Below are 24029 nucleotides of genomic sequence, written 5' to 3'. Positions count from 1 at the left end.
TATTTATTCTTAGAGAGAGCTCGTGTGCGCAAGCAGGGAGAGGGGCAGAGAGAGGGAGGCATGGAATCTGAAGCAGGCTCCAGGTTCCAAGCTGTCAGTACAGAGCCAGACACGGGGCTCGAACTCACGAACTACGAGATCATGACCTGAGCGGAAGTTGGACGCTTAACTGACTGAGCCACCCAGGTACCCCCAGGGACAGGAATTTGGAAGTGCCGATGTGGCTGTAATTTGGAGAGGAGGGAAGTAAGTGAACAGAGCCCCAGAGAGTATCTTCGTGTTTCTGGCTGGGCGCTAGCCTGCACCTGAGTGAGAGGAGACGACCCTAGGCCGCGGAAGGAACCATACCATCTGACTCAGCAATTCCTGTCTTGGGCTGCTATTGATATTCGTGCACAAGTTTTCTGTGGACACAGGTTTTCACTTCTCTGGGATACATACCTAGAGTTGGCATTGCCGAGTCCAAGGGTAACTTTATGCTTGACAACACGATTTGCTACGGAACTAGTTTCCAAAGTGGCTCCACCCCCTTGCCCGCACCTGCTATTGTCTGTCTCTTTGACTGTAGCCATCCTAGGGGGTGGGAAGTGATCTCTCACTGTGGCTTTGATGTGTATTTGATTTTTTTTATTTCCCTGATGGATAGTGATGTTGTGTAATTTTTCCTCTGTTTATTGGCCATCTGTAGATCCTCTTGTATCACCATCTATTTTTAAAATAAAGTTTTATCAAAACATAGCCATGCCTTTTGTTTACACATTGTCTAGGGCTGTTTTTGTGTTACAAACACCAAGCTGAAGAGCTGCAAGGGAGACCATCTGGACTGCAGAGCCTAAAATCCCTCTGTGTGCAGCCCTTTATGGAAGGAGTTTCCTGACCCCTGCCCTAGACCACAGGCCTGAGCGATTGTAGGGTTTAAAACCCCATTTCAGTTTTCCAGTGACTGGTTATTTTCTGGAATGAAGCATGATCAGTGCTACAAAATGGAACGTCCTAGGTAAAGTGGCACAGCTGGTCACCCTGGCCACTGCACAATACACGTTTGCTGAATGAATAAACAAAACAACTGCTTGCCACTTTGAAAGCAAGCATCATGGAAAAATACTCCTAAAACACAAAAAAGATTCTTACCTAAGGCTTTCTCTTCCTGGATTGGAGTGGAGGGTCTGTTGAAGCATAAAGAAAAAAGAAAGATCTAAAGGAGAAACCACAAAATAGGTAAATTGGAGGCCACCCCCAAGAGTCACAATAACCCTTGCAATATTAGAAGGTGGGACCCTAGCTCTGTGGTCCAGTTGTGTCATTAGCCTTGACTCATGGATTAGTTTTCTATTGCTACATAAACTCCCACAAACTTAGTTGTTTAAAGTAAGACCCGGGGGAAGTTCTTTGGAAACAGCCAAATAACAGTCTCTGAGAGTCTTCTCTATAGAGAAGCAATGGGGACATTAGCAAAAATTGTCCAAATTAACTTTTTCAGAACCCTGTAAAATTAACCAAAGGCTTGCAATGATCTAAGGAGAATTCAAGAATACCAGCTAATCTTGGCATGAACAGTGAACTGTAGGCATTTTAAAGTGCCCTATTTCCACCTTCCATTCCCAAGCTCCACGGAAGCTTTGAAAACCAACAGCTTTGCAAACCTTGTAACTAGGAATACCTAGTTACAGCCGGAAGCCTCACCTCCACTTGAAGGGGCTGAAAAAGTTTGGAGGTTTCCAAGAGTCTCTCCCCAGAGAACTGTCACTATTTGACCTGTCTGGCAGTTCCCTGAAAAAAAAAAAAAGTCAAAGTATTTGAATAGAACATTCCTCTAAAGAAGATACAGAAATGGTCAAAAGCCCATGAAGAAATACTCAGCAAAGGGGCGCCCGGGTGGCTCAGTCAAGTGTCTGACCCTTGATTTTGGCTCAGGTCACAATCTCAAGGCCCCTGTGGGGTTCCATGCTGAGCTCAGAGCCTGCATGGGATTCTCTCCGCACCCCCTCTCCCTGCCCCTCCTCTGTGTGGCCCTTTACAGAAAAAAAATTTTTTTCAGAGCAGCACACACGTGTTCTGTCTCTCAAAAAACAAAAACAAAAACAAAAACCCACAAGGAGATAACACTTTACCTCCACTAGCCAGACAATTAACAAGTGTTGGCAACTCCCCCACCACCAGAAAAAAACCCCACAAAACACACAAAAACAAGGGTTGGCAAGGATGTAGGCAAATTGGAACCCTCACACATTGCTGACAGGGTTGTAAAATGTGGCAGTCACCTTAGAAAACAGTTTGGTAGTACCTCAAAGTTATTCTTTGACCCAGCAATCCCAATCTAGGTATATACCCTAAGGGAAATGAGAAGCCATGTCCGTGGGAAATTTGTACACAAATCCTAATAGCATTTATTCATAATCACTAAAAAGTGGGAAACATCCAAAGGCCCATTAACTGATGAATGGATACACAGAATGTGATACACTCATACAATGGAATATTATTCAGCCCTAAAAGGGATAAAATCCTGATAACACGCCGCACCGTGGGTAGATCCTTGAAAACAACATGCTACATGCAAGCAACCAAATACAAAAGGTCACATACTGTAGGATTCCACTTACAGGAAACAGCCAGAAAAGACAAATTCGTGGAAACAGACAGTACATCAGTGGTTTCCAGGGACCAGAAGGATGGAGAGGACTGCTAATGGGTACAGAATTTCTTTTTTGAGTGAGACAAATATTCTGAAATGAGACAGTGCTCCGGCTGCCCATCTCTTTGTCTACTGAAAACTCTTGAATTGTACACTTCAGAATGGTGACTTTTATAGTGAGGCATGTGTCAATAAAGCTGATAAAGCAAGCACCCATTTATCCGCTCTCAGCGCTGTAGGTCAGAATTCCGGCACGGATGGCTGGGTTCCAGCTCAAATGAAGCTGGTGTTTGGCTGTGTTCTCACCTGGAGCACGGAGTGCTCTCTCAAGCTCATTCCTGTCGTTAGCAGAATCCAGTGTCTTCCAGCAGCCGAACCGAGGTCCCTGTTCACTTGCTAGCTGCTGGCAAGGGGCTGCTGGCCACTTCTGCAAGCCCCGGCCTCCCTTGTTGTGTCCCCCTCCATTTTCAGGCCAGCAGTGATGCTTGATGGAATACTTCCCATGCTTCAAATCCCTGACTTCGGTTCCCAGCTGGAGAAAAATTCTGCTTGTAAAGGGCTCACATGACTCGCTGGGTTTCTGTCTTAAAGGTTCGCCAACTTGGTGCTTGATGTTTTAATTACACCTGTAAAATGCCTTCAAGGCAGGACCTATAACGGTGTTTGAATGAGTACTCAGGACGCTAATATATCTGCGTGATCTTTAGAATTCTGCCGACCACAGCCCATATCTGTGGTCATTCTGCTTGGGGTGGAGGTAACCGTGACCCTTCATTTACCTCAAGGTTCCATGTTGCTAAAATTGTGTCCGGCATTTTGATCTCTCCAACTGGCCCATCTGTTAGGAATAGTTCACACGAACATCGGGTGTTGTTCTGCTCCGACCTTGGCCTCAAAGGGTCAGTGTGATGCCTTTTGTGAGTTGAAATACCTCTGTAGGAGGGTCCACTGGGGGGCTACCAGTGGTGGATCTGCAGGCCGCATGGCCGGTGACGATTCCAGCTATCGTGGGGTTTCTCCTCTGGCGAAGGGCGAGCTGGGGAGGAGTAGCATCCAGCCCTGTCAATGGCGGTGATATTGAGCCGGTGTCCTATCTTCCTCTTTGCGATCACTGCCATTTCAGGCTGGTGAAAACCCCAGGCTTAACCTTCAGGTACTGAGTGTTCACAGCGGTGTGGTGGAGGTTGTCTGGAGGCACTGGTGGGGGCCATAAGTAATAACTTATGATAAGAAGCATCATATGGACACAGAGAAAAGAGAAGTTACATTTTTCCAGCACAGGATCAAAAGAGAGTAAACCAGAGGCCTGGGTACTCTGTTTTGTTTCTTTTATATCACTCCCTAAGAGGATACCGGCAATACGCGATAAATACGCGCGGAATGAGGAACCGAGTGAGGGCTATTTCCAGGGCCTGATTGTGTCTGGTCTATAAAAGTGCAAAGGCCTATTTCCTTTTAAATTGTTCTCTTGGAGTCAAAATGCAGATGATCTCCTCCAGTTTATGACTAATAGTGGATTTCATTATTCATGGGTTAGCACAGTCCCTAAGTCTGCAGAAGGTTACAAGACCAGGGACACATCAATTCTGCTCCATTCAGAGCCCGAGAAAGATGACTGATAGGCGGGCCGGCTGCTGTCCAGGTCCTCACTCCCAAAGCCTAATCTTTCCATACAGATGCTGAACAGGCCTTGGGCAATTTGAGTGAGGCTCCCAACGAATCTTTTCTCCCTCAGAATAATCAAATTTTGAGAATGTGCTATAGGAAAGAGCTGCCACGTTCCATTAGGTTAGCTCTGTGACTTGCACGGAAATTGTCAGGTAACTCAATTGCCGTAGTCCAATCATTTACAGGCATAATTTAGTTCACTTAGAGTTAATGATTAATAACATGTCCTATTTGGAGCTGTGGAAAGCAAGCAAGGAACTGTGGTGCATCTGATAGTTCACAGGGGCTGCAGAAGCAGACTGCTAGGGTTAGAATAGGCATCCAAAGACTGTGATATCAGAGGAATGCTTATGATTAATTTAAATTATACAATGCTCTATAGTTCACAAGCAATGTCACTTATGGTCTGTCTTGATTCTCAAGGCAATGTATAAGGTCAGTATCATTATCATCTCCATTTATAAGTGCAGATACTAAGGATCAGAGGCAGTGCCTCATTCAAGGTCACTTGGCTGGTTTGTAATAGAGTAGAATGAGAAGCTGAAATTAAACTCCCATTATGGGTGGAATTGTGCACCCCCTCAAAAGATATGTCCCAAGTCCTAACTCCTAGCACCTCAGAATGTGACCTTATTTGGAAATAGGGTTGTTGCAGATCAAATTAGTTGAGATGAGACCATACTGGAATAGGGTGGGCCCTCAATGCAATATGACTGGTGTCCTTATAAGAAGAGGAGAGAGACACAGAAGATACATGGCCATGTGGAGACCCAGAGACACAGGGAGAAGGTCATGAGAAGATGGAAGCAGAGACCAGAGTGATGCGTCTACAAGCCAAGGATCGCTGAACATCACTGGAAGCTAGGACAAGCATGGAACAGATTCTCTGTCACAGCCCTCGGAGGGAACCAACTCTGCTTGGGCTTGCAAGCCTCTAGAACCATGAGAAAGAAATTACTGTTGTTTTAAGCTACCCTATTTTTAGTACTTTGTTATGGCTGCCTTGGGAAGCCAATATGGATTGTAAGAATAATAAGTTTCCATTTCTCTAGACCCTGGGTGTGGCCCAGATGCATACTAGTATGGAGTCTTCTAGAAACTCTTTAAGATGTATTATTATCAGTGACCTTTTTGTGACTTAACTGAGTCAAATAAGCACAGAGGTGGAGCTGGGAGCCCAGCCCCAGGCCCGAATTTAAAACTGTGTCCTGTCCACGATGCCCCTGAGCCACGAGAGTGTCCAAAACGTTTGTGGCAGTGTTGGGGCAGTGCTCCTCAACCCTTTTGGGCTGCTCCTTTATTTGGGTTCTTCCAGGGACCACTGACTTAGTTTGAATTCCACCACGCTAACTTGTATCCTTTTGTTATGAATAACAACAAAACAGTGCCTGACGCCCAGAAAAAGCTCAGTATTTGTTCTTTGGGGAACAGGTAATAAAAGCTCCTTAACCTGTCACGGTCCATTGAAATTCACAAAGGATTTTCACATCGATTCTTTAATTAGATTGTTTACAAAAATGGCTTGAAGGCCGCTTTAAGTGTGTTCCTGTCTTTTTCCTTTCTTTCCAACTTTTTAAAGAAGATTTTGCCATGTCATCAACCAGGTAGTAAGCTTCTAGGAGGGAATGGATATTTTCTTTTCTTTCTCCTTGAATGATACTGGTTCTTGAATGGGTTTCACTGGATCTAGACTTATGGTCTTGAAATGATCGCCCAGACCACTCTGAAAATGATTATACAGAGTGAATTGGAGAATCTCTATATAAAAATTAAAAATAGAACTCCCAATTTTTATCTCCCAAATCATAGAAGCCATTACCAACTCTTCCGGAATGTTGCTGTGATGCATTTAAAAATTCTTTCCCTGCTTTACTAGACTGTGAGGTGATCCCAGCTGTCACTATTCCCTTTGGACTATGAGACTCAGGGATAAGGAGGGATCAGCCTTCCAGTTCAGTGCTCTGTGGTTCCTGGGGTCCTGGAAGATGAGAGTGCTCTTCCCAGAGTATCACAGGCTAGGACTGCCTTTCCAGAGTCCATGAAATGCCATGGCCATGTTCTTATCATGTTCTTGGGTGACCACTAAATTCCTACCCATTTTAGCATCTTATTTATGTTCAATTTCCTCCCATATTAGTTTTCATGATGTTTTTGTTTGGCATAGATGCCCCAGGCAACTTATTCAAAGTTGAGGTAGGGAAGCCTAAATGGACCGTTTCAGATTTTTAGTGACACAAGAGATGTCCAGTATAATTCCACTAAGTAAAAGGAAGTGGCTAAAAATATGCGTAACGGGATTCCAGTTTTTAATTTTTCTTTCTGCTATTACAGAGGTGTGACTTCGAACAAGTTACCTATCCTCCATGAGTATCAGTTTTCTTAGATGTGCACAATAGCATGTACCTCGCAAGGTTAACGGGAGGGTTAAGAGTGGTGCATTTGACAATCTTTAACAAACTTTGATGAGTTATACCTTGTGTTAGTTTACTAGGAGTGTCACAACAAATACCATAGACTGAGTGCCTTAGACAAGAGAGATTTCTTTTCACTCACAGTCCTGGAAGCTGGAAGTCCAAGAACAAGGTGTCACAGGGTTGTTTCTTTTGAGGCCTCATCTCCTTAGTTTGCAGAAAGCCACCTTCTCCCTATGTCCTCTCCTCACCTCTCTGTGTTTGTCTGTGTTCTGACTTCCTCTTTTTATAAGGAGACCAGTTGTATAGGATTACGACCTCATTTAATGTAATTAACTCTATAAAGGCCCTCTCCCCCAATACAGGCACATTCTGAGGTACTGGGGGTTATGGAGTGCTGGGGACACACAACTCAGCTCGTAAACATACCTCCTGCACAGCCCACAGTCCACTTCCACGAGGCTCCTGCCGTCTTCTTCCAGCACCTGCGGAAGCTAGTTCCTTCTGCCTGGAGCGTCAGATCAGCCTCTTTGGCAGGTCCAGCATCCAGCCCTTCCTCCCTTCTGAAGTTCAGCTCAAATGTAAGAATCTTTAGGAAGCATGTTTGGATCCCAACCTTAAGGGATTCATCTCTCCCCCTCCAGGACCCTGAGCTTTTCTCTTGCATCTGTATCAGAGCAATGCTGTCCCATATTTACTTCTGCATCCCCATAGGCCTAAGACAGGATCTGGCACATAGTAGGTTTTCAGGAAATAACCAGGTGAACTGCACTGAATGCCAGTTAGTGATACCAATGCTTTCTCTTTGTCTGACAAAGCTGAGAAATGCCTTCATTTGACTGGTAATGGAGCATTCTGAGGGGGACAGACCGGAGCAAAGAGCACGGTCCCAATGAGCCATTAAGACACATGGAATAAATAAGTTCATTGATCTTCCTTCTTGTTTATTTCATGTCTAAGAAGCCTATCTTAGGGTGTGTTTGAAGCAGCCTAACATTCATGGATGCTGACATGAATGTTAAGTGACTTTCCTGATTTATAGATAGACTTTGAATTTTTAATCAATATAGGAAAAGCTATTTTGCCCAGGAAGTCTGGTGTATCATGTGGAGTGATTATTTAAACTGCTCGTGTAGGAGGATAAATAGTGCAAAAAGGAAAGTCTGCTGTGAAAATGTGCAGAGATTATTTAAGCAGGGCTGTGTTTTTAAATGTATGGAAATGCATACACATACATTTTTTTCTGTCCCAACAATTCAATTTAAAATGGACTTCCTCTGGATACTGAGGATTATGGCACAACTAAAAGAGTGGCTATGTGGAATTATCCTCACCTCAAGGACGTTCCCTTACTCCCACCACCTCAATTACAAACATGTGAGCTCTTATGAAATCTTAAAGCAGGGGCGCCTGGGTGGCTCAGTCGGTTGGGCATCTGACTTCAGCTCAGGTCATGATCTCGCGGTCTGTGAGTTCGAGCCCCGCGTCGGGCTCTGTGCTGACAGCTCGGAGCCTGGAGGCTGCTTTGGAGTCTGTGTCTCCCTCTCTCTCTGCCCCTCCCCCACTCGTGCTCTGTCTCTCTCTGTCTCTAAAAAATGAATGAACGTTAAAAAAAAATCTTAAAGCAAAAAGCATGCCTCACACACTTCCCTTTTCCAGGCAAACCTGAAACAACACCAAGCCAGGTGATAGATAATCTTCTGTTAACAGCTTAAGCAGTGAAAGGTCCAACATGCTTGTACATAGCCTAGAGAGTTCTGTACTTTACAGCCTTTACAGCTGAGATGTCTTTTAATTTTTTTTAAATTTGAATTCCAGTATAATTAACTCAGTGTTAATTATAATTACTTATTACACTCAATTATAATTACTCAATGTTCACTGTGATTAAGTGTGGTCATTAATCCGCATCACCTATTTCACTCATCCCTCCGCCCACATCCTCTCTGGTAACCATCAGTTTGTTCTCTATAGTTTAGAGTTTGTTTTTTAGTTTCTCCCTCTGTCTCTCTCTCTCTGTCTTTTCCCTTTGTTCATTTGTTTTGTTTCTTAAATTACACGTATGAGTGAAACATATGGAGTTTGTTTTTCTCTGATTGACTTTTTTGCTCAGCATTTCTCTCTCTCTTTTGGTGCAAAAAAGGTGGTTTTATTAAAGCACAGGGACAGGACCTAAAAGGTGGTTTTATTAAAGCACAGGGAACAGGATCTGTGGGGAGAAAGAGTTGCCAGAATTATACTGTCTGGATCCATTTGCAATCTTGTTGCAAATGGCAAGATTTCATTCTTTTTTTTACGGCTGAATAATATTCCATTGTATATGTACCACATCTTCTTATCCATTCATCTATCAATGAGATGTCCATCTTTAAAAAAAGAAAACAATTTTACCAGTAATGGGCAACTTTAAAAAAATCCTCTGTTCCTTATGCAAATTCCTTATACAAGTTCAGTAAAAGGTGTTAGGATGGATGAACATATGAATTGAAAATTGAGATTTTTTCCAGCAAACTTCCACATTTTCAGAAGTAATTTAATTCTGCTCTATTCTTTTTCTTTGATGACTTCACCATCCACCCAGCCTTCAGACAAAGGCTCGTAAGGGGTGCACTTGACACCCTCTCTCTTGTCTCCTACATCCTGTGAATAAGTCCAACAACTTTCCTCAAATCTGTTCTCTCTGTCCCATTCCTTCTGCCCCTGCCTTGGATCATCTCCTTTCATCTAGGAAGAGAGTCATAGTGGCTTAAAACACAAGAGAGAAGTGTTTTTCTCTGTCATTTAATGACCCAAGCTGGGATGGGGCCTCTTCCTCTGCAGGGGCTCAGATTCCTTCCATTTTGTTGCTCTGCTATCTTTAGATACTGTTCTCATCCGTACGGCCCAAGATGGCTTATCATCGAGCCTAGATTCAGGAAGAAAGAAGGGAGAGATGGGAAATGAGAGGGTTCATCCCTTTCTTTTGAGTCAGGACCAAGAGGTTTCACATGTAAGTTACACTCACATCCCCTTGGGCAAGATTAGACACATGGCCTCCCTTCACTGCAATGAGATGGCTGGGAAATGTAATCTTCACTCTGGACATCTTTATGTCCAGGTAAAAATTTATTTTACTTACTTACTTACTTACTTACTTAATTTTCTTCCAAGATTTTATTTAAATTCAAGTTAGTTAACATACAGTGTAGAATTGGTTTCGGGAGTAGAATTCAGTGATTCATCACTCACACATTAAACAAGCCCTCCTTAATGCTCATCACCCGTTTAACCCATCCCCCCCATCCACTTCCCCTCCAGTAACCCTCAGTTTTTTCTCTACAGTTAAGAGTCTCTTATGGTTTGTCTCCCTCTCTGTTTTTCTCTTATTTTATTTTTCTTCCCCTCCCCTATGCTCATCTGTTTTCTTTCTTAAATTCCACACTTGAGTGAAATAACATGCTATTTTTCTTTGTCTGACTGACTTATTTCTCTTAGCTTAATACACATTCTAGCTCCATCCACATCACTGCAAATGGTAAGATTTCATTCTTTTTGATGGCTGAGTAATATTTCATAATATATATATATATATTCCAGTGTTTATAGCAGCACTCTCAACAATAGCCAAATTATGGAAAGAGCTCAGGTGTCCAGGTAAAAATTTTAATCTTTATGTAAGAAGGGAGAAAGGATATTGGTGAACAGTTTGCAGTATCGACCTCAATTCCTGACTGGCTTCTTTGCTTTCTGCCTCACCAGATTTCCCCTTTTCCTCAACTCACACCAAAGGTACTCTGACCATATGTCTTTCTCTTTGAAAGTATTCAACAAGCTCCTTACGGCCTGTGGACAAACTCTTACCCCCCAACATGGATTGAACAGTTTTCTTCATATGCTGGTTCCTGTCTACCTTATCTTCTAGTTCTGTCACCTTTGCACCTTATTCTCTAACAACCCGGAACTTGAATAACATGGTGTTTCATGCCTCAGTGCCTTTGCACTTGCTGCTTCTTCTTTTAGGGATTTTCTTCCACCTGACAAATTTCTAGTTGACTTTGAAAACCATTCTCAGAGGTCATCAGGGAGTCTATTAACCTTCCCTGTCACACCCTTAACCAAGAGAATTAATTGGTCACTTCTTACACCTCATACTATATACTGTTCACTTTTGGTCCTTAATATATTATTTAGTCATCTATCACCTCTTCTACCCTATGAGCATTATCGGATTCACCTTATATTCTCAGAACTTAGAACAACATTCGCCACAGCATAGTTCAATAATTGCTTGTTCGCTCTTGACTGAATGAATGAATGGGAAAGTGACAGAATGATTGCATTATATCAGTCCCGATTTAGCACTCTTAACCTTTATATGGGGTCTCTTTCTTTTGGTTAAATTTTTTTTTTTTTTTTACGGTTTATTTATTTTGGGGGGGGAGAGAGACAGAGAGAGAGGGACAGAGGATTTGAAGCAGTTTCCATGCTGACAGCAGAGAGTCTGATGCAGGGCTCGAACTCATGAGCTGTGAGATCATGCCCTGACCTGAAGTCTGATGCTTAACTGACTGAACCACCCAGGTGCTACATATATGGGGTCTTCTTTCGATAAAAGGTACTATCAAGTACTTACTCTGCTTGAGGTTCACTTATTTTGTGTTAGAGTAGTAGCAGTTATATCTAATTTAATCTTTATAAATAGTTCTGTGAGGTAGGCATTATTATGCTTATGTTACAGATGGGAAAGTGAGGCACAGAGAACTTAAGTAACCCACTTCATTTCTTTTTTAATTGTATTGACTATAGGGAAAGTGGAGGGTGGAAGAAAGTGGAGTAGGCGTTTGGAAAGTAGGTTGGGCTGGCAGCTATGGGACTCTCGTCCAGTTCTATAATGAATTAGTGTGAGTGTCCAGGGATATGGCCCTGTTCCGCTCTGGCTTCCGTTTTCTCATCCACCATAAGAGGGCTTGGCTCAATGATCTCTAAGTTTCCTTCCAGATCTAAAAGTCAGTGATTTTCTTACTTTTCTAATGTAACAAGTTGAAATGTAACCCTCCTCCACACCAATATGCTACATGCACACAGCTGTGATTTTGCTAAAAATGGACACTTTCTAAATGTTAAAACAGTACATGGTAGAGAATAGTCAGTTCAGAGCCAACAAAACCGACTCTTCCAGAGGACTGACGCTAAAGTAAAGCCCTGGATCCCACTCAGTATCAAATCTTCCCAGAACAGAGGATGTGACTTGGCATTGCTTTCACTGGAGCTTTTTAAAAGGGTACATCCAGATATATTTAACCACCAAATAAATTTGGATCTGGGAGTATTGCAATTGAAATGTAGCTACAAATATACCCCGGATTCTCTCTGTGACATGAGTCCACAGTGTAGGAAATTCTATACAACTCCTGTGTGTGTTGACAAATTCCTTGTGTGTCTTTTCTTGAATTATATCAGAAATCTTGAAAGGTCTATAATACTATCTCCCAGCTTCCCTACCTGGGTTCTGAAACAATGAAAAGAAGACAAACTTGTTTAGCAGGTGGAGATAAATGTATCTCCTTTGTGGTGTCCAACTCGATATTGGAGAAAACGGCTTCTACTGGTGGCCAAGGCAACTGTCTACCGCTGATCCCTAGAATCAGGCAGATAGGAACCCAGACCTGCTAGATTAGGATGAGCCTTTTCCCAGCAAGTGTATAAGTTAAGCATTCTGAGTGTTTCCTTATAAACTCACTAAGGAGAGACTGCTAATTATCAGCTAAATCCCGTCTTCCTGTACAATAATACATTCCCCACTTTTCGGTGGGGCATGGTGGCTCCTCAGAATAAAGACTAGATTCCCCACTATCCCTTGCAGCTAGGTGTGACCCTGTGACCCAGGTCAAGGGGGATGGTGTGGTGGGGTGGTGATACGAGCAAGTCTGCTCAGTTTCTAGAAGAGTGATTATCTGAGCTTCTCTACCCAGTTTTCTTCATCCCTTCTGCCAAGACTAAGGAGCTGGAGTGTCCATTTGGACCACGAAATGGAAATTGAATTTTGACGATGGCATACAAACTAGAAATGAGCCGGGGGTCCCGGAGGCTTCATAGAAGCCCTGGACTACCTATCTTGTACTTTATGTATGGGACACAGAGACGAACTTTACCTTGTTTAAGCCACGATTATTTTAAATTTCCTGTCACTTAGGGCTGAGTCCAATTCTTTTTTTTTTTTTTAATTTTTAATGCTTATTTATTTTTGAGAGAGAGAGAGAGTGAGAGAGTGAGAGAGGAGAAGGGGCAGAGAGAGGGAGACACAGAATCCGAAGCAGGCTCCAGGCTCTGAGCTGTCATCACAGAGCCTGACACGGGGCTCTAACTCACAAACTGTGAGATCATGACCTGAGCTGAATTCGGATGCTTAACTGACTGAGCCACCCAGGTGCTCCAAGGCTGAGTCCAATTCTAATTGATATACTCTCCAATCAGATAAATCATTCCATCGCCTTGGGTGCTAAGTTAGGAATGGGGTGACTAAGAGGTTGGGGAGCAGCCTAGAGTGTTACATTAATTTACGTCCCTCCACATGGGTAGGGAAGAAGAGTTCTCCTTCTGACAGGTTTACTCATTCAACAATTATACACCATTCTGCTATGTGCCAAGTACCCTAAGAACTTTACAACTATTATTTTTCAAAGTTTATTTATTTTGAGAGAGAGAGAGAGAGAGAGAGCACGCAGAGAGGGGCAGAGAGAGAGAGAGGGAAAGAGAATCCCAAGCAGGCTCTATGCTGTCAGTGCAGACCCCGATGTGGGGCTTGAACCCACAGACTGTGAGATCATGACCTGAGCTGAAACCAAGAGTTGGATGCTTAACCAACTGAGCCACCCGGGCCACCCCACAACTATTAACTTACTTAATCCTCACAGCAATCCTATCAGGTAAGTATTAATAATATCCCCATTTCACAGATGAGGAAACAGAGACGCAGAGAGGTTAGGTAACTTGCTCCAGGTCACATTGCCTGGAAGTGAAGGAGCTTGGAAACTAACCCAGGAAGTCTAGATCTAGAACTCATGCTCTTCACCACAAACTAGGCAGTTTCTTTTGAGGGACAGACACAGACCTTCTTATATTTCTCAAGTTAGAGATGTTTGCTTTTAGGATAGACGGAGAGGTCAGAAAAATAAAGAATTATGTCAGTGGTCACCTGAGAGGTCTGTCTGGTTACCCTTTCAGCGGGATGGGTCCATCCTCCTAGACTATCGTACTAGCATTATGGTGACTCAGTTAGTCTCCGTCATAAGTCCTCTACCACCTGTGGCTTCTGCCTTTTGCCTTCTCGGTGTGCACACATTTCTGTGCACCCTATTATCCAGTAACGATATTACCTTCTCCATAAAAAGGATTGATGGGATCAGCCTGTTATCCTCCAGTAATGCCCAGTCAGGTAAGGTGTTTGCACCAGTCACTGTCTTTGGATGGTCCATCTGGTGACCCCCTCCCCAGGTCACCAAGAGTGCTACAGGCTATGCCGCCCCCTTCCAGGACTCTGCCACACAGTTTGCATTCAGTTTCTTCAAGCAGGAGGCGTGCCCAGCAGAGAGTTTGGACATGCTGTCCTTGTTATCTTTTCTTTGTTAGTCTTTCGCTTTATAAATGAAGCCAAAGACATAAATGGGATATTTAACGTTTACTCTTTCTTTTCCTGCATCTCATCAAAAGAAGATGGAATGAGCTTTAGTTACTTACTAGTAATTTAATCAATACAGGTGGACTACATTTTAAAACAAAGGCTAAGATTTTGCTAATAATCTTTATCTACCTTAGTTTTCTATTGCTGCATCAATAATTAACACAAACTTAGTTTAGAACAACATCCACATACTATGTCACAGATTCTGTAGGGCAGGAATCTGGGTATAACTTAGCTGGTTCTTCTGTTCTGAATCTTACAAGCCTTAGGTCATGAACAAGCTGGGATCTCATCTGGAAGCTTGACAAACGAAGATCCCTCAGGTTGTTGGCTGAATTGGTTTCCTTGAGGCTATAGAATTCATGGGAGCTGGCTTCTTCACAGCTAGCAATGGAGAGAAAGACTGCTGCTTTGAGCCTCTGACCCCTTAGTCCTCTTAATGGACTCATCTGATTAGGTCAGGCCCACCCAGGATAATCTCTCTTTTGATTACTTAATTGAACTGTTAAGGAATTTAATTACATCTTCAAACCCCTTCACTTTTGCCATATAACATAACTTGATCACAGTTGTGATAGCCCATCACCTTTGCCATGTTGTGTTGATTAGAAGCAAGCTATAGGTCCCACTCACACTTAAAGGGAGGTGATTATCTAAGGGCGTGGGTCATTGGGAGTCATTTTAGAATTCCACCTATCGAACTACCCATATGGAATCCTTTCAATAGCCCATGCACCTGGCTCTCTCCCTCCAAAATCTATTTGTCATTCCCTTGCTCTCCTTTTCCTATAGGTTTATTTACTTTCTGAGACTTGCTTTATTTGTTACTTACTATTATATTGCTAAGATTCATATGTGTTGGTATGTGCTTTTATAATCTCTTTACTTTTAACTGCTACATAATATTCCACGAAATGAATTTTTTTCATAATATTCATTTGCTCTCATGTTAATGGGTATTTGGGTTGTTTTTAGTTTCTCTGCTATTGGAAACAATGTTGATGTGAACATTTTTTATAGATATGTAAGACTCTATTTTCAGAATATATGTAGGAGTGGAATTTCTGGGTCATGAGACATGACTGGTCAACTTTAGTAGATTATGTCAACTTTCCCAAACTCACATTTCCATCAGCAGCATGTGATAGATTCATCCCCAGTACTTATCATAGATGATTTTTTATATTTTTGCCCAGGAAAGGCATGGAAATTGGTGCCCCATTCTGGCCTCGATTTCCTTCCTCACTAATAATGTTCAATGTCCTTTATATGGTCACTAGCCAAGCGTTTACTCTTTAGGGAAATACTCTTCATGTCTTAACCCGTTTTTCTATCATTTGCATTACTTTAGTATTTATCTGTAAACGTTCTTTTTAGATATTCAGCTTGCTTTTCTTGTCAGAAACATAAAGGAGTTGGCTTCTGAGGACAATGGCTTCTGAGTTCCTTCATCTGTGAATTAATAATTGGTGTTATGCTCACTTCTCGAAGCTGACGCAAAGAGCCCATGGAAGAATGTACGTGAAAGCACTCTGCACATGAAAAATGAGGTAATAACTTGTTTCAGGGTAATATAGGCCTGATAACTGGCAAATATGGAAACATTCAAATTTGCTTTTTTAAAAATGTGTATTCATTTTGAGAGAGAGAGAGAGAGAGAGAGAGAGGGAGAATGTGCACGAGTGTGGGGGAGGGACAGAGACAGAGGGAGAGCAAGAATTCCAAGCTGGCTCCACACTCAGAGAGAAGTCCAACACGGGGCTTGATCTCACCACTGAGAGATCATGACCTGAGCCAAAATCAAGAGTCAGACGCTCAACTGACTGAGCACCCAGGCACTCTGGGAAGCATTCAAATTTGAACTGGGAGGCAGTATAGTGTGTTGAAGAAGCACACAGACTTTTGCACCAGATTGTCTGGGTCCAAACCTTGACCCTGGTTACGAACAGTGTGACCAAAGGAGACTTCTGTAACTTCTATGTCTCAGTTTTCTAAGGTATCAAGTGGGGATTTTAATAGTGTTTACCTGACAGGGATTTTTAAGGAGCAAATAACTTAAATATAGCTAACACTGAGAACAGTGTCCAGCACGTAATAACCACTATATTAATATATATGGAGAGCATTATTTCATGTGGATTTCCAGGTCCTGCTGGATGCTAGGGCAGTGCTCTGCTTAGCAAACTGGGGAGAATCACTTTCACACCACCCCCCATTCCGATATGTGTGTACTCTTTCACTCTTGACTCATTTCTAACAGGTCAATGTGGATTTTTTTTTTCTTTCATGGATAACTCTTTCTTGAGTAGTGGATTAGTAGCTGATGGAGAAGTAAGTCAGACCATTGAAATGCACACATATCAACATAATACAAATAACATATAATAATAATAATACATCATATAATTCTGTCTCTAAGCTTTCCTCCAGCTTTCATAGCCTGTGATTCCGTAAGGAATGTTGAATTACTTTTACCAGACTATCCAAAGCTGGACGACAAGGCATGATAGGACTTAAATTGCTCTGCTTTGTTGAGTCTGAAATTATGTTCCGAAGCAACAGTCACTGTGTATGTAAAATGGCTGCCAATTATTTGAATAAAGAGAAGTAATATTGTCCTGTATTAGCTGTCTTTCTTTCTCCATTAATAAAATTCATTTGCTCCCATTTGTTCACCTCTCTTTTGTTCTGCCAGGCCTTTTTTAATCCATAGATGCTTTTATCTGCTGCAGACAGACTGAAGGAGTCTGATTCTTCTAGCGAATATATTTTTAGCATCAATTAAAGCTTATGTCGCCTGCTTTTCTGAGCAACTGGCACCCTGCATTGTTCAGAACCACCTGCATTCAGCCTTCAGGGAACTGTACTGCTTTGCTAATGGCTGAGCTATCAAATGGAGGCATAAACACTGCAGGTTGTAAGCTGGAGAAGGTAGCTAATTATGCTAAACAGGAATATTAATAATGCAAGATGTGCAAACAAAAACACTCTTACCAATGCATCAAGGCATGATTCCTCTTCTCCTTTTCCTCACTCCGCACCTCTACTCATCTGAAGGACATGATAACAACAGAAAGTGGGTCTCCTCCAGCAGACCCTGGATCCTGAAAAGCAAGAGATGAAACTGACAGTGAAATTACCCATTGCAAAAAGAGAAGCACCATGTCGGCTTCCGTTGGAGCTGGACTTCTATGAAGGATTTGAAAACAACAGAAGCGTGTTAACTGGTAGAGTTTCTCATAGTGACTCAGGCCAAAGGTCGGGGATATTGTCAGGTCTTGTCAGAGATATTCTAGGCTACTCCTCTCCAGCCCAGAGCAAAGGAAAGTCTGATACGTGGGCAGGTAAGATTTGGATCCATTGTGAGGAACAAATTCTTCTTTCCTGCTCTCCCAAGTAAAAGGATCTGAATACATGTCGTTCTCAGGAGGACCTGTCAGCTGATACAAACTGGATCTCTTAGACCAAGTCCCTATATGAGTCTTAATATGTCATCGGAAGGCATTCTGATTATCTATTGCTGTGTAATCGACTACCCCAAAACTTATCGGCTTAACGTAATCTATTATTATCTGCTATGGTTCTGTAAGTTGACAGGGCTCAGCTTGGCAATTCTTGCTTGGCATCTCTCATGCAGTTGCTGTGAAATAGCTGCTGAGGCTGGAGTCATCAGAAGGCTCAAATGCACTGCATGTCTAGGATGACTTCCTCACTCATAGGTCTGGTGCCTGCCTCTCCAGCTGAACAGCCTAGATTTCCTACATGGCAGCACAGCGCGCCAAGAAAAAGGAGTGGCCTGGCATAGCACCACTTCTGCCACATTCTATCAGTGAAAGCAGTTAAAGGCCAATTCAAACTCAACAGAATGGAGCGGCATGTGGATACAAAGAAGGCAGGAATTGATGGTGCCATCTTTGGAGACAAGGTACCACAGCAGGTGCCTACACCTCGGGAGGTCTCCCAGGAAACTTACCCTTTGGGAAGCACAGAAACTTTCACTGCTGGGGCTGGTGGAGAGACCTTCCTGCTTAACTACTATTCATCCTTCAGCTCTTAGCTGAAACACCAGTGTCCCCAAGATGCCTTTCTAAGGCCCCACCATTAAATTAGATTCTCTTGCATGTTTCCTTCATTTCATTTTATCACAGTTTATAATTGCTTCTCTCCATGATTATTGACTTAATGTGTGTCTCCAACACTGGACTGAAGATCCCATGAGAGCTGGCCATCACACCTGCATGTGTGATGCATGTGGGGCCTAGCATGGTGCTAGCTCTCAGTGAGAGCTCAAGAAACAACTGTAGTGGATGAATGAATGGATACGTGGTGAATGTATCTGGTTTTCCCATTTGGCTTCAGTGATTCACACGAAGTTTCCATAAAAAGGAGTCAGAACGCCCTTTCGTTAATTTGTGACGTTTTAAAACCAATATATACTGAGTACCACGTGGGTACTAGACACAGCACCGGACCATGGGGGTAGAACCCAGGACAATAAGGGAGAGGTGAACTCTGCCTTCAGAGTCTATAGTCTATGTGGGAGGGCAGACAAATAAACATACTACTACAATCCAAGAGAAAAGTGCCAGAATGGTAGGGTAGGGTAGTGTTCATAGCGTGTGCTGTGTTTCCCGCCCCCCCCCACACACGCACACACACACACACACACACACACACACTCCTATGGAATTTCATACATAATTTCAGGGCCCGTTGATTACTCTTAGTTTAGATGCTGTAACATTAAACACACTGCATTTATACTTGCAGTGGTATTATTTTGGGTTTATTTAGAATGACTGGGGAATGTCCTTCTTTGATGAGGAAATTAAAAGTAAACTTGCTGCATTTTAGATGTTCATAATAATGGAAAGCTAGAGTTCACACCAGAAGAACTGGGCTCATCAAGGGGTTGAAAAGTTTGCAACATGTTCCCAATGTCAGAGCTAGAAGTTAGGGTTTCTCACTTTTGGACCTGCTTGCATTTCAGATCATGCAAGCCAAATTTACTTTTGAATCTACTCTGTTCATAGTCCACAAGGATTTGTCTAAATGTGAGTAAAATACAGAGCAGTTGCAACATTGCCCATTGCAAAAATGCCGAATTTTATTGTGTCAGGTCAGCTGCCTATCCCACTCTGAGAACAAGAGTGAACTTCTAACATACTGGGATAGAGAGTATGGATTTTGTTATCAATGTTAAGTGATTGGAGGGTTTTGAGTGGAAGAGAGGTATGGTCAAATTTACATTTTAAGGAGACATTCTTGCTTCTGAGTGGAGTTTCTTCAGATTACAACAGTTTAAGAATAAAGCGAGAAGACCAGTCAAGAAGCTTCTGCAATCGACGAGGGTAACATGAAGACTGCAAGCAAGTGCCTCGCATAAGAAGGGATTTAAAATCCTGTCATATTTGTATTTCTAAAAGCCAAGGGGGTTTAGGTGTTTGGGAATGTGAGAGGTGCCTTCAAATACAAGACAGGCTGTCATGTCAAAGATGGATTAAAATTATTCTGAGTCCCCAAAAGGCAGACCCGTGCATGGAAACCACAGGGCATGAGATTTGTGCTCAGAATAAGCAAGCGTTTTCTCTCAGAGCTGCACAAAGATAGAAGGGCCTTCTGGGAAGTCTGGGAGTTCTCATCCCCAGCACTGGATGAGCAGGGGCTTGGAGGACCCAAGGGAGGAGATGGGGAGCATCTAGGAAGGATGTTGAACCAGATGATGCACAGGCTTACGCTGAGATTCACTGATTTTGGAAACTCATAAATGTAGCAGGATTGAGAGTTGTGCATATCCTCATTTTGGCATAACACCACTAAGATAGAGAAAATTCATAGTTATGTTCTCTATCTTGAGGCTTTTAGAGAACTCCCATTTTTTTCTTTAATCTTTTTAGAGAGATGGTGTAAGGCTCTGGGTGTAAGTCCAGGCTCTGGGTTTGGGAAACCGAGCTCAAAATTCTCTGTCCCCACTTGCTAACCAACCGCCTGAGTGTAGGCAAATAATTTAATAATTTAATGTCTTTTCATTTATCTATTGAATGGGGATAACATTGCCTATTTTCTATGGTTGCTATAAGAGATCATCTGTACAAAGTTCCCAGCACCTAGTAGGATTTTAATACATGGGAACCAGAAAAACCAAAAAAAAAAAAAAAAAAAAAAAAAGCCCCCTCCCCCAAAAGCAAAATATTTTCTTGTGTTAGCAAATGGAAAGTAGCTATTATGTGCAGGAAGTGGGTACTATGAGTCACAGTGATGGAAGATGGGCAAGCGGACATGCTCACTGATTGAATCAATGGAGTGCCAATTCCAGGATATTATTCATTTTTCCCTTCAATTTGATGCATCTTTAAAGATAACCATTTATACTAGTTCTTAAAACACTCTGAGAAATTGGCAACGGTTTAGAGGCAGTGATGCATGATGCTCAGAGCTTTCTCCAGACTGGTACTGGGAAGCTAGAGGGAGTAATTGGGACTCTTCCATGAGCGCTGGTCTTCCCGTGAATAGCGGGGTTGGGGGGGGGGGACTGGTCTTCAAATAAGTATGATTCATGGTTTAGCAGAAAAACTGCCAAGTTCCCCATGAAAACTGAATAGCAAGTCAGTTCATTATACATAGTTCCTATATATACTGTAGTTTATTGATATTATAATCTGTTCCCAATGAATGCAATTAACAAATCCATTTAGGAAGGAGTGCATTAGGGATTTTGTTTGCTTTTGTTCATCCTTTAGGTGCCTGAATGATGTTTTGCAAATGAAACCTGTCTCCCTTCCACTACCTTTGGGTTTCTGTTCACTTCTACACATCCAATACCTGTTACCGTGCCCAGCACACTGATGGTTCTTGCTAATATTTGCTGACTGATTGGAACTGTCCTCATTATGTGTCTCTGGGCGCCTTTGCCCACTCAACACAGGGATGCTCAGAAACTGGTTATAAAGTTGTCTTTATGTGTATATCCACTATACCCACTACGCATGCTCCCTGAGCCCAGAAGCTCTGGTTCTCAACTACTGCCAACCTTGACACACAGCCTCCATAGCTCTTTATATCGACAATGAACGACCCATTCACATCAATGCAATAGTGTGAATAATCTGCTTGTGCATGTGACTCTCTGTTTTCTCAGGGTTTCCTATAAAGCCCCCAACCTGAGAAGAGCAGATAACTTCCCCCATGCTTTTAAGACAGTGACAGGCAGCTGGCAGACATGCTCTTAATGGCTTTCTAAGATAACCTTTTTTTTTTTTTTTAACATTTATTTATTTTTGAGAGATAGAGGGAGACAGAGCACAAGTAGGGGAGGGGCAGAGAGAGAGACACACACACACAGAATCTGAGCTGTCAGCACAGAGCCCGAGGTGGGGCTCAAACTCACAAACCGTGAGATCATGACCTGAGCCGAAGTTGGACGCTCAACCGACTGAGCCACCTAGGCGCCCCCTAAGATAATCTTTTGATCCTGTTACTATCACCATCCATCCCTACCCACTCCAACCATCCTGTGTAAAGTGAAGCTGCACTTTTGAAGGGAGCTCACCCAATAGTTTATTGACATGGGGAATCTGGGCCTCATGGGGAGTGGTGTGGCATTCTCATATCTCCAGATCCAAGTAACATAGAGGTCATAGAAGCCAAGTCAAAAAAACTGTCATAGGGTTTTGGGGGGGGGGACAGTGGGGAGGTGTGCTTCAAGAAAGGGAGACTGACAGTTCCCTGGCTGGATGCTGGCTGAGCTCTGAACCATGGTAGCCATTGTTTGAGGCTGGAGTTTAGGAGGCTTCCTGAACATAGAGAACAAGGCTTAATTACAACCTGGAAAATTCTGGAGGTAGGAGGCAGATGGTACAGCCTGCAACAGCTGCAAGAAGAAAAAGGAGGAGAGAATATTTGGCCTACCTTTCTTTGCCACAGAAGGTGGTCAAGCTTGAGCCATTGTTTTGGTCAGTGTGCACCACTATAACAGAATATCATAGACTGGGAGGCTTCACAGAAATTTATTTCCCACAGTTCTGGAGGCTGGGAAGTCCAAGATCAGGGTACCACCATGCTTGAGTTCTGGTGAGATCTCTCTCTCTCTCCAAATGGCTGTCTTCTTGCTGGGTCCTCACATACCAGAGACAGGAAGCAAGCTCTCTCCTGTCTCTTCTTATAAGGGCATTAGCCCCATCACGGGCGGTTAGGGTTTCAACATATGTATTTTGGTAGAACATAAGCCTGATCAGGGAAGGGTGATTAGTGGAGGCAGGAAAAAGGAGAGGGACAGAGCTTGGCATTAGATACGAGGCTCAAGTTTTGTTTTGTTGGACAGGACTTTATAGAATCTGAAAATTAGTTTTTACACCTGAAAGGAGATTATTCATGAGACCAGAGAAATCAGAAAGCCACAGTTTCTGCCTGGGATGTCATCAGAATGTGCAGAAAGGATCCATCAGAACATGCTGGAAGCAGTGGAAAGAAGAAAATAAAGCTGTTCTTATTTGTATCCTTACTGAATTCATTCATTAAACCGCTTCTACGTGCAGTGTAGACATTACTGAAGAATTGATAGGCAAGAGGGAAGAGAGGACAACATTGCACACAGCAGATTGCCCCAAGCATTAGACATGCTTTTCCTCTCTGTGGAGTGGATGGTCCTCAACTCCCTCATGGTGCTCGCTCTCTTTTCTCTAGCACAAACTTGCATACCCTTGCATGCAGGCCCCTTAGTGACCCCTGGTGTGAAGGGTGTGACATCAAGGTTGGCATGCATGGGGAGGCAGTGGACATTCTTGCACACTTCCCCCAGACTTTCTTTTGCCAACAATAAACCTGTAGCTAGCTTTACAGATTGATCTCAATCTAATAGAATACACTTCCATTTAGGTTAAAGTAAGCAGGTGTTGTGCTCAGAAAGGAGACCAAAGACAATTTCTTAAGGTTATTCTGGATTTCTGGATTCTCAGTGAAATGACACTCAGTGGGGTATCTCAGTTGTTAGACATGAAAAGTTCACAGTGACATTAGGTATGTGCTTTTTATACCCTCTTTCCAAACTCCAGGTGAATTTCCTATTTTAGGATATCTTCTCTCCTTAATTTAAAATTGCTGAGCTCTATCCTATTCAGTCAGTGTGAAGGCTGTGTTATAGTATCACCACATAATAAATCAAGAATGCATTTGTTATTTATGAGAAAAAATAAAATAAAATAAAATAAAATAAAATAAAATAAATTGCTGAGCTCTAACATTATTATCCAGATGGTTTTATAAAATGATTTTGAGTTCTCATTTGCTTTTAGTAGATGAGCTCATTTGGATACGAAAATTTAAAAAATAACCTAACAGTATCAACTAACACAAGTGACAGTCATGGGTCTTTCTATGGAAATCACAACGAGATCGTACATGATTGGGTAGTGTTAGATCCATCCTTCAAGATGGCCTCTTCACAGTATGGTTGTAGTAGAAGCTAAAGAACAATAGCATTTAGTATTTCTAAATTGTGATGGCCTTCTGACACATTCTACTCCAGTCTGTCCAGGTGTGTAATCTTTGAAGTCAGGGATGTGTAATCCACCAGTAATCCTGTGGATTATATCTGCAAAATATATTTTCAACCAATTCTCTTCTCCCCACCTCCATTGCCACCACTTTAGTCTGGGCA

At 42.6% G+C, this 24029-nt stretch overlaps 1 protein-coding gene across 14 annotated transcripts in view; it reads right to left on the bottom strand.

Annotated features, from left to right (window-relative positions):
* GPR65 (G protein-coupled receptor 65) overlaps positions 1 to 24029 on the bottom strand; it is a 143483-nt gene that overhangs the window by 51018 nt on the left and 68436 nt on the right. For 4 of the 14 annotated variants that reach the window (XR_008417285.1, XR_002083588.2, XR_002083598.2 and 1 more), the window contains exons 3-5: positions 17369 to 17478; positions 1684 to 1770; positions 1132 to 1195 (exon numbers count right to left, since the gene is read on the bottom strand). The gene's annotated coding sequence lies outside the window, so the exon portion shown is untranslated. Of the gene's footprint in view, positions 1 to 1131; positions 1196 to 1683; positions 1771 to 2363; positions 3833 to 17368; positions 17479 to 24029 lie in introns of those variants that run through there. The other 10 variants (XR_002083593.2, XR_002083592.2, XR_002083601.2 and 7 more) reach the window with 5 other exon arrangements.

Source organism: Panthera pardus, unplaced genomic scaffold, assembly GCF_024362965.1.
Source record: "Panthera pardus isolate Hobbes unplaced genomic scaffold, ASM2436296v1 HiC_scaffold_24, whole genome shotgun sequence".
NCBI lineage: Eukaryota > Metazoa > Chordata > Mammalia > Carnivora > Felidae > Panthera > Panthera pardus.
Note: the sequence above shows the minus strand (reverse complement) of the source record. Positions and strands in the feature narration are given on the sequence as shown.